This window comes from Etheostoma cragini, unplaced genomic scaffold, assembly GCF_013103735.1.
Source record: "Etheostoma cragini isolate CJK2018 unplaced genomic scaffold, CSU_Ecrag_1.0 ScbMSFa_257, whole genome shotgun sequence".
NCBI classification, from domain to species: Eukaryota; Metazoa; Chordata; class Actinopteri; order Perciformes; family Percidae; genus Etheostoma; species Etheostoma cragini.
The window spans coordinates 1-9,639 of NW_023266745.1; the positions used below are offsets into that span (position 1 = coordinate 1).

Consider the following 9,639-nt stretch of genomic DNA (forward strand, 5'->3'; position numbering starts at 1 on the left):
CTACACTACATCTGGAGTAAACATATATTGTCATTGAGTTGCACAAATGCGCAGTACTAGTACTTACTGTAGCAGTGGTAACAGGAGTGGATTGGTGTTTGTATCATTTCTAACACTGCTATTGTGAGGTATCCAGCGCTGCCAACTTTTCCCAAAACCTTGGAGTGAGATTTGGGGGGGCCAACCGATATTTTGCCGCTTACAAAGCAATTTCTTTGGGTCTTCATCCTTTAGGGTTTAAATAGGGATTTGTTTGGCTCTCCCTAGGGGGGTGTGGGGATGTGCCCCCCCCAGGAAACAAATTTGAAAAATGAACCATTAAATGGCACTTTCTGGAGAGTTTTTTTGCAAAAAGTGGAGAGATCAAGTGTTACATGATTTGTGCAAAACTGTAGGGTTAAGAACCTTTGCATTGTTGTAGTATCAACAGGTTTTAGGGCATTTAGCATTTACATTATTAACTTTTTATGATATAAGATCTGACCCAGACAATGTGCCAAACATAATGAACCAGGTGAAGAGACAGCAGCATATGTCAGCAACAGCTGAGAAGATTTGGGTCTGTGGGGAACAGGTCCAGGACCCAAAGTTAAATTAATGTTGAGGGATCAGCTAAGACCACTGAAATTCTAAAGAATGAGAACCACTGATTTACATAAATTATATTCCTTTAACCTTTGTGCCAAGGCTCAGTAATGTTTGGCCCTCATCCTCTGTGCCCCACTTACTGTATTTACTTTTTTGGGAAAATAAAGACTATTGGCCCAACGTTGCAGTATTGTATATATAGTATAGTATAGCTCAGATGTGTTTCATCAGATTTCTGCTCATGTTTACATTTTTGTGCATATTCAAAATATAACTCCTCCCACCTGTTGTCCGAGATTTGGAGAGTTGTAATATAGTCTGCTATGCATGTCATTGCTCCGCCGATATGGTAGTAGCTCACTCAGACTGTCTGACAGACACAGAGGCCCATTTGGGTCCCTGACAGAGTTTAGAGGTGGCCGTACGCTGCTCTTTATCGGAGGTCTACGCGTCCCAGCCCACAGCAGAGCGGGTCCACTAAAATGAACTGAAGCTGCTACACTATCAGCTGCGCTGCTCACCTATCTTTACAGAGAGAGAGGACACGAAGCGACGGACGGGTCTGTGATACTCAGAGCACATACCTGAAGCCGGGGAAGTGCACCTGGGATGGCTCGTGAAAAAAAGGTTCTCATTTTGCGACAATTTGAAAATTCCACAGACAGGGAGCGCTCTTGAACCCCTCACAATCTTTGAAAGCACAACTAGTCGATCGCGAGTGGCTCAACAGGTAGATCTATAAACTCATCTTTCAGAAATCTTACCGACCGGGTTGACACTTCAGCGTGAGACATCGGGGGTGTGGCGTGTGAGCGTGTGAAACCAGTCAAATGCGTGTTTCTCACGGCCAATGCGTGAGAGTTGGCTCCCGGAAGGAGTTAGCAGGTAAACTTCACCTGCTAGCTACAACATTCCTGCCATACTACAAGCTAACGAGCTAACTGTTAGACCTAGCAACAAGCTACAGAGTCAAATGAGATTTGCGCTATCACCAGTGATACTGTAACCATTGTTATCTTAGTTGTGTAGTTCCTAAAAAATGAACCAAATCAAGCAGAGATACTTACATGTCAAACAGAAATGTGGCTAGTTCTGAATCAGTGTTGAATCCTTTCAGGAGGCGTAGCTCCCTCCGCCTCTGAAAAGACGCTCTGATGTTGACCCTCGTTTTATTTCGGGCTCGGTTTAACTCTTTCTTTTTAGCTCGCTTTTCGTCATCGGTCTTCCTCTGTTTGCCCGTCTTTGTTTCTGAGCAGGTGTCACTCGAGAATTTGGCCGTTTTCCTGAAAAGTTGTTTCTCCGCGATTAGCACAGCTGCAGCACACCGACAATCTTGAGCTTGAACACGGTACGCGCTGTGCGGGGGAGGGGTATGAGCAGCGCGTACACGAGAGTGATTGACAGTGCTAAGACAGTCCTCCTGGCTCTGATTGGCTGTTTCTGACCGGGAGCGGTGTATTTCTGCAAGTGTCAGTAGGAGCACAGACAGGAGCCACAGGAGCTTTGTTTTTTTTTACAGATTATCTGTCTCATATTCTACCGTCAGGAGATAGTGACCGTTTTAACAAATGTGTAAAAAATACATTTTTACAAAAGTTACCTACCGAAGCTTTAATAGGTTACATGGCACACTTTAAGCAGTATATATATATATATATATATATATATTTTAGGTGAGAGTTATACTTCAAGCAAACACATATATTTTAGGTGAGAGTTATATTTCAATCAGTGCATATGTTTTTAGCTTTAGCTTTGTTTTTTGGGGGGTTTTCAACTGTACCTCCGTTTAACATTACCAACCTAGCTCTGGCGTCTCATTCCCCAGTGTCTTTTGTTATTTTATTCCCAGCATGTTTCCTTGGATCAGGGAGGGTCCAAAATCATGCTTTCAGCTGTCGCCGTGGTCCTGGTACGAATCATGCAATGCCCTGTTACATCTTGCTACACTCTGCTGTGCCTTGTGATACCGTGCAGTACCCTGTTTTGCCATGAACTACTACAAACTACTATTTCTAGTCACTGTTCCATTACCTTTTACTGTGACTGTTATTGCCAGTCTTCATTTCAAACCCAACCTGCCATCTATCAGAGGTTTCTTCCTAAAAGGGATTTGCCCAGAGAGCAGTGTCCAGCACTGCCCCAACTGGGAGCTACACGAAGGAGACAGGGTATTACTTCTCACTGTCAAAAGGTATGGTGTTATGTTTGGCAATGATACTCAATACAGGAAAACATGACAATGCATAATATTTTTTTTTATTCTTCAAGTTTATCTTTTTGTCGTTAATGGCCACAAATGAACATTTCCTTTCTGCCTTTGACCAACATATTTCGGCTTTTTTTTCCAGCCCCTGAGCATGAACAGCAGAGTGGCGCAGCGGAAGCGTGCTGGGTCCGTAACCCAGGGGTCGATGGATCGAAACCATTCTCTGATAATTGCTATGCTTTGTATGAGCAGTAAGTATATGTCAAGTCTGTCAATGCTTAAAAAGCATCTGCTGTAACACCCATGAAACTGTAAAATAGAACAAATAAATATATTACACTACAGTCAATAAATACTGCAAATAGTAACATGTACATTTAAAGTCCTTGTTGTGCTGTCTATCAGTCAGATTACCACTGGAGGTAATAGCTCTTACAAAGACTCTACCATAATACCTGCTGGAGATGCCAGGTCCTCATACATGTAAAGTAGGCGCTCTACCACTGAGCTACATCCCCTGAAGATTTTTAGTTTTTTAAACTTTTTTCTTGCCTTTCTGCTGGACAATACAAAATTCACTGCAGATCTTGTAACAGACTGAAAAGAAATATATTGGTGGAGACTGGTGGCTTCCAGTACCTATGAGGTAACACAATATTGTTCGTGAAGGCACATTTGCAATTTGGTATACAGTGAACCCTCGCTATATCGCGGTTCACCTTTCACGGTCTTGCTGCTTCACTGATTTGCAACTCAAATATAATCAATTGTGGCATGTCGGTTTGTAAGAAAAAAGAGCGACAACAACTACTGATAACGATGTTCTGCTCTCGAAAAAACACACCTGTACTTTAGAAGAAAAAAACGCTTCAGAGCGGAGTCAGGATGCAGCGGCTCAGTCAGAAGTGCAGTGAAATACACGGGAGTCACTATTTTTCCTCCTGTACTTTGTATTTTTTAATAATCATTTTTAATTTACTCCCGTTCTAATCCAATGACTCTGGTCGCGGGGGGGCGGTGCTGATCTCTGACATTTGAAGCCTTCAGTTCGTATTGATGATTACAATTATTATTTTACAGTATAGTAGTTATTTGTAAAAAAAAGTTTATACAGTACTTTTATTTGTTAAACAAATGCTTGGGCCTGTAAAAAGGTTTTGTTCTTTGGTTTCAATGTTTTATGGAGTATTTCATCATATAACAATTGAAAAAAAATAAAGGTTACTACTTCACAGATTTTGCTAATCAAGGGTTCTTCTTGGAACGTAATCCCCGCGATAAACGAGGGTTCACTGTACTGGGATGTGTCATTGGTTTGCTGCCACTCTTAAAGAATGCTTCTCTAGGTCGGCAGGATTCAAACCTGCACAGGGAGACCCTAATGGATTTTTAGTCCATCACCTTAACGACTCGGCCACAACAACCTGAAAAGCAGTGCTACACCTGTTTCAAATCAGATTTTCAGTAGGACCTGTTTAAAAAATTATAACATAGTAAATTAAACATGTCATGATATAGTAGGTTCTCAGTTATCCATGTCATAGTTAACAAGGGAAGGTTTCTCAACTGTCAGCCCAAATATATGGGCGTTTATGGAGACATGGAAGAAGGTCACCAGGTTGGCAATGTGTTTGACAATGGCAATACATTGCACGGGATGTGAAGGCAATGTGCAATACAGGCCAAATCCTATGGTGGGAATCAAGATCCACCAATGTTTCTGTCCACAATGTCCACCTGAATCCAGAAATGTCCCTGCCAGAAGCGAAATAGACTGACAATTGGGTCAACATTGTGCAATTATCTTCAATATGTCCAACTGAGTCCACAAATATCCCTACCAGATGGGAAATAAACTGCTAACTGTCTCCATGGTCTAAACGTGTCAAATATTGCAATACAATGCCCACATTGAGTCCAGATGTGTCGTTTTGGGTCCTGATCCATGCTATGACCCCAAAAGTTCACAACTAGGCCGAGGGCAACTGGATTTGGTAAAAGGTCCTCCGCAGAAGTTTTGTCTCCCATCCAAGAGACTTCTTTAGTTGTTTTTTTTACACAGAAAGGTTTGGACTCAGTGACCACTCCCCCACCCGTATCTGACAATTGAAAGCTGTGGGGAAAGGGGGGTTCAAAAGCTAACAGACCATTCAACAAGCTATTCTGATGCACTATACTGGCCCATTCAGGATGAGCACTGTATACTCTGACTGCAGCAACACAAGTTCAAATTTGAGTGATCCCTAATTTTTATGGTGATTATGAGACTGAATGCAAAGTGTGTATCCCCCATGTAACTCAAAGCCTATCACTTCCAGTCAATACTGTCAAATTCGGAGCTCCTTCAAGTTACATTAACAACCAGGTGACTCCTCAACATGCCCCCACCACCGTACTGTTTACAGTCTAAATGGTCAAGGACATTAAACCTGTAAGCTTGCTTAAACTAGATGTGGAAAGATGAAAGGTTGATCTTTTTCACCTGTGCTGTGGCTTAAAAACCAGGTTCCACCGAGATTTGAACTCAGATCGCTGGATTCAGAGTCCAAAGTGCTAACCATTACACCATGGAACCCTTGAAACTTTTGCAAGGGTTGGCTAGACAGTTCTTAACACAATAGCCACATGTATGAAATTGAAGGCACACAACAATCACAACAAAGACGAAAAAGCAACAATTATTGGCCAACTTAAGTCCTTCAGTTAACTAAGCGTTCAGAGGATGTGGGAAAAAGCAAGTCAAGAACAGGTTTTAAAGGACTTGCCACAGACAGTGAATACAGCAGTAGATAGTTCTACTGTGTACAAACACATGGTAGCTTTACATGTGTTGACAATAAAGATGCTCACAAAACACTTTACTTGCAATTGCGGTTCTTGCGCACATTCATGTCCTTTAAAATAAAGAGAAGTGCTAAATTCTTTATTCCCAAAGTAATGTCTTAGACATTAGTACCAGAAAAAAATGCTAGTTGTCAGAAAGTCACTAGGGTGGCAATGTGCTTGACAATGGCAATACATTGCGCGGGTTGTGAAGGCAGTGTGCAATACAGGCCAAATCAAGATCCACCAATGTTTCTGTCCACAATGTCCACCTGATTCCAGAAATGTCCCTGCCAGAGGGGAAATAGACTGATAACTGTCTTCATGGTCTAAACGTGTCAAATATTGCCGTACAATCCCCACATTGAGTCCAGATGTGTCCGTTTTGGTTCATGGTCCATGTTATTACCCCAAAAGATCACAACTAGGCCAAGGGCAACTGGACTTTGTAAAAGGTCCATATCTGACAATTGAAAGCTGTGGGGAAAGGTTGGTTCCAAAGCTAATAGACCATTCAACAAGCTATTATGGTGCACTATAGTGGCCCATTCAGGATGAGCACTGCATACTCTGACTGCAGCAACACAAGTTCAAATTTCAGTGATACTTAATTTTTATGGTGATTACGAGGCTGAATGCAAAGTGTGTATCCCCTATGTAACTCAAAGCCTATCACCTCCAGTCGATACTGTCAAATTTGGAGCTCCATCCAGTTCCATAAACAACCAGGTGACTCCTCAACATGCCCCCACTAACATACTGCTTACAGTCTAAATGGCCAAGGACATTAAACCTGTAAGCTTACTTTAAACTTTTTTTCACCTGTGCTGTGGCTTAAAAACAGGTTCCACTGAGACTTGAACTCAGATTGCTGGATTCAGAGTCCAGAGTGCTAACCATTACACCATGGAACCTTTACATGTGTTGCAAGGATTTGCTAAGCAGTTTTTTTCACAATATCCACATTTGTGCTATTGAAGGCACACAACAACCACAACGAAGATAAAAAAGCAACAATTACTGGCCAACTTAACCCTTGTATTGTCCTTTGGGTCACAGGGACATGTTTCGTTTATGTGACCTTTTGTACTAGCCTACCGCTTTCATTTCATGTCAAATGCCATCGTGATCTCATTCTTCGGGTCATCATTTATTATGCCATCCTTGTTCGATGTCATCTTTCTACTGCCCTTGACAAGGCCGCAGCCTCACCATTTGGGTCCCTGGGACCCAGGGGTGTGTGTGTGTACGTGTGTGATTGTGTGTGTATACGTGTGTGTGTGTGTGTGTGTGTGTGTGTGTTTATTAAAAACAAATTCAAGGTTTGTTCGGGGCTCATCCACGGGAAAAAAGTAACACACCTGTTGCCTTTCTGCTGGAATATACAATGTTTAGTGCAAATCTTGTAAAACAGACTGAAAATAAAGGATAAGAGATATATTTGTGGTGACGAGTTGATTCCAGTACCTATGAGATAACAAATATTGTTCATGAAGGCACATCTGTCATTTTATTATGCTATGTGTCATTGGTTTGCTACCATTCTTAAAGAGATCCATTCATTGTAGGCAGGGTTCAAACGTGTGCGGGGAGACCCCAGTGGATTTCTAGTCCATCGCCTTAACCACTCGGCCACAACAACCTGAAAAGCAGTGATATACCTGTTCTCAAAAATGTTCAAAAACTTTTCATTTGATTAGTAGCAGTCCCAGACACGGGCAAAGTGCAAATCGTAGTGCGCTGCCTGTGTCTGAGGATCCTCGTGGAGGCAGCTTGATTGATTGATAGATATGCTCCCTTATTTGTACCATAACAGAGATCTAATACTTTATCAAATCAGGTTGACAAATAAAGCAAGTAACCACACAATGAAAGCTACTGCAATTTTTTCTGAGATATCTTTATTAATCCTTTTGGGATAACCCCAACAAGGATATTGAAATATAACTGCATAAAAGAAGAAATCTGGGTAAAACATGTAATATTAATGTTGTATAAATGTATATGGCTTCAAAACCTGTAAATACTGGACAACACAACTTTCACTGCAAATCTTGTAACACAGACTGAAAATAAATACTAAGAGATACATTGGTCTAGACTGGTGGCTTCCAGTACCTATGAGATAATACAAAAAGCAGTGCTATACCTGTTTGGACAAATGTTCATAAACGTTTCAATTGGTTAGTAGTAGTTACCAGACACGGGCAAAGTGCAAATCGTAGTGCGCTGCCTTAGTACATTGATTGTAAATTGAAATTGGACAAGTAACCTTTCTGGTTACTTCTTGACAAATAAAGCAAGTAACCACAAAATGAAAACTGCTGCGATGGCTGGGAATTGAACCCAGGTCAACTGCTTGGAAGGCAGCTATGCGCACCACTATACCACCATCGCTGGAGAACACAGTTAATGTCCTTAAAGGTTGGATTTGTCCTTTTTTTGTTAAATTAAGGTATTCAGATAATTTTCCAAAAGATGATTGTTTAAATTCCTCTTTTTAGTCAACTGAAGCATGGGTTCCTAAACACATACATACCACTGTATGCATGTATACCTGCATGCATTTCAAAATGTAGGCCAAGTATGTACTTAAAAAAAAGAAACAGAGCCGTATTGACACAAAAAAGAAGTTTACAGCAGAAAGCACCATTTTAAGAACACACAGCAGACCTACAATGAAATTGTAATTGGGTCAACATTGTGGAAATATTTTCAATATGTTCAATTAAGTCTAAATTTGGAGCTCCTTAGACCAGAGCACCTATTTCACATTCTGCTTCCGACCCTTCGGTGTTTGTCCCCTGCCCTGCTGTGTTTGACACCTTTGAGCCTGTGACCCTGCCTTTTCTGCAGGACATTGTGGGTCATCTGAAGCCCTCGGGTTCTCCAGCTGATACTATCCCATCTCAATTTTTTAAGGAGATTTTTACCACTGTTGGGCCATCCTGTCTCACAGTTATTAACAGCAGCCTGTCTTCTGGAGTAGTCCATGTGAATCTTAAACATGCAGTTGTGCTGCCTTTATTAAAGAAACCTGGGCTGGATCCTACTATTTTGTCTAATTTTAGGCCTATCCCCAGATTGCCTTTCGTCTTTAAAATCTTAGAGAAGATTGTATATTCCCAGCTCATGGACTTTTTTAATGAACAAACTACTCTCGAAATGTTCCAATCCAGTTTTAAACCATCGCACAGCACAGAATCAGCACTTTTAAGAGTTTTTAATGATATTTTTTTAGCTACTGACTCTGGTCACTGTGTTGTTCTTGTAATTTTAGATATGACTGCTGCATTTGACACAGTGGACCATGAAATCCTGATTGCTCGTTTGGAGCAGTGGGTGGGCTTCAGTGGCACAGCACTGGAGTGGTTCAGGTCCTACCTGTCACATCGGACTTTCTGTGTTGGCCACTACTCCTCTCTCATGTGGGGTCCCACAGTTCTCGGTACTGGGCCCTCTTTTATTTTTTCTCTATCTACTCCCACTTGGCTCTATTCTCAGGAAACATGGCATTTCTTTTCATTGTTATGCAGAAAACAGCCAGATTTATGTCACCCTCAAAAAAATCTGATTCTAACACTGTTAACCCACTGCTACAGTGTTTACAGGACATTAAGGCTTGGATGTCCTTAAATTTTCTAAATTTTAATGAAAAAAAGACCAAAGTCATGGTCTTTGGTGCCACTTCTCTGACCTCCTCCCAAGTTGATCTGGGTTCTTTGGCGCAGTATCGCAAGCCAATTGTAAAAAGTGTGGTTGTAAAAGTGGACTCAGACCTTAAATTTGACAGCCAGATTAAAGCTGTGGTGAAGTCTAGCTTTTTTTCAGTTAAGGCAGCTAGCAAAAATTAAACCAGTCCTTCAGAGACAAAACTTTGCGATAGTAATCCACGCCTTTCTGACCACTCGGCTGGATTACTGTAATGCACTTTATATGGTGGCTAGCGGGTCCTCCATTGCTCGTCTTCAGCTTGTACAAAATGCTGCTGCACGTCTTTTAACAGGTGCAAGCAAGTA

At 41.4% G+C, this 9,639-nt stretch overlaps 4 non-coding genes across 4 annotated transcripts; 1 reads left to right on the forward strand and 3 right to left on the reverse strand.

The window, feature by feature from the left end:
- Positions 1–2,954: 2,954 nt before the first annotated feature.
- trnat-cgu lies at positions 2,955–3,026 on the forward strand. The gene has a single exon. It is a non-coding gene; the product is annotated as a tRNA-Thr (tRNA).
- Positions 3,027–5,300: 2,274 nt separating this feature from the next.
- On the reverse strand, positions 5,301–5,372 carry trnaq-cug. Its single transcript has one exon. It is a non-coding gene; the product is annotated as a tRNA-Gln (tRNA).
- Positions 5,373–6,462: 1,090 nt separating this feature from the next.
- On the reverse strand, positions 6,463–6,534 carry trnaq-cug. Its single transcript has one exon. It is a non-coding gene; the product is annotated as a tRNA-Gln (tRNA).
- A 1,411-nt stretch (positions 6,535–7,945) lies between these two features.
- trnag-ucc lies at positions 7,946–8,017 on the reverse strand. The gene has a single exon. It is a non-coding gene; the product is annotated as a tRNA-Gly (tRNA).
- Positions 8,018–9,639: the final 1,622 nt, after the last annotated feature.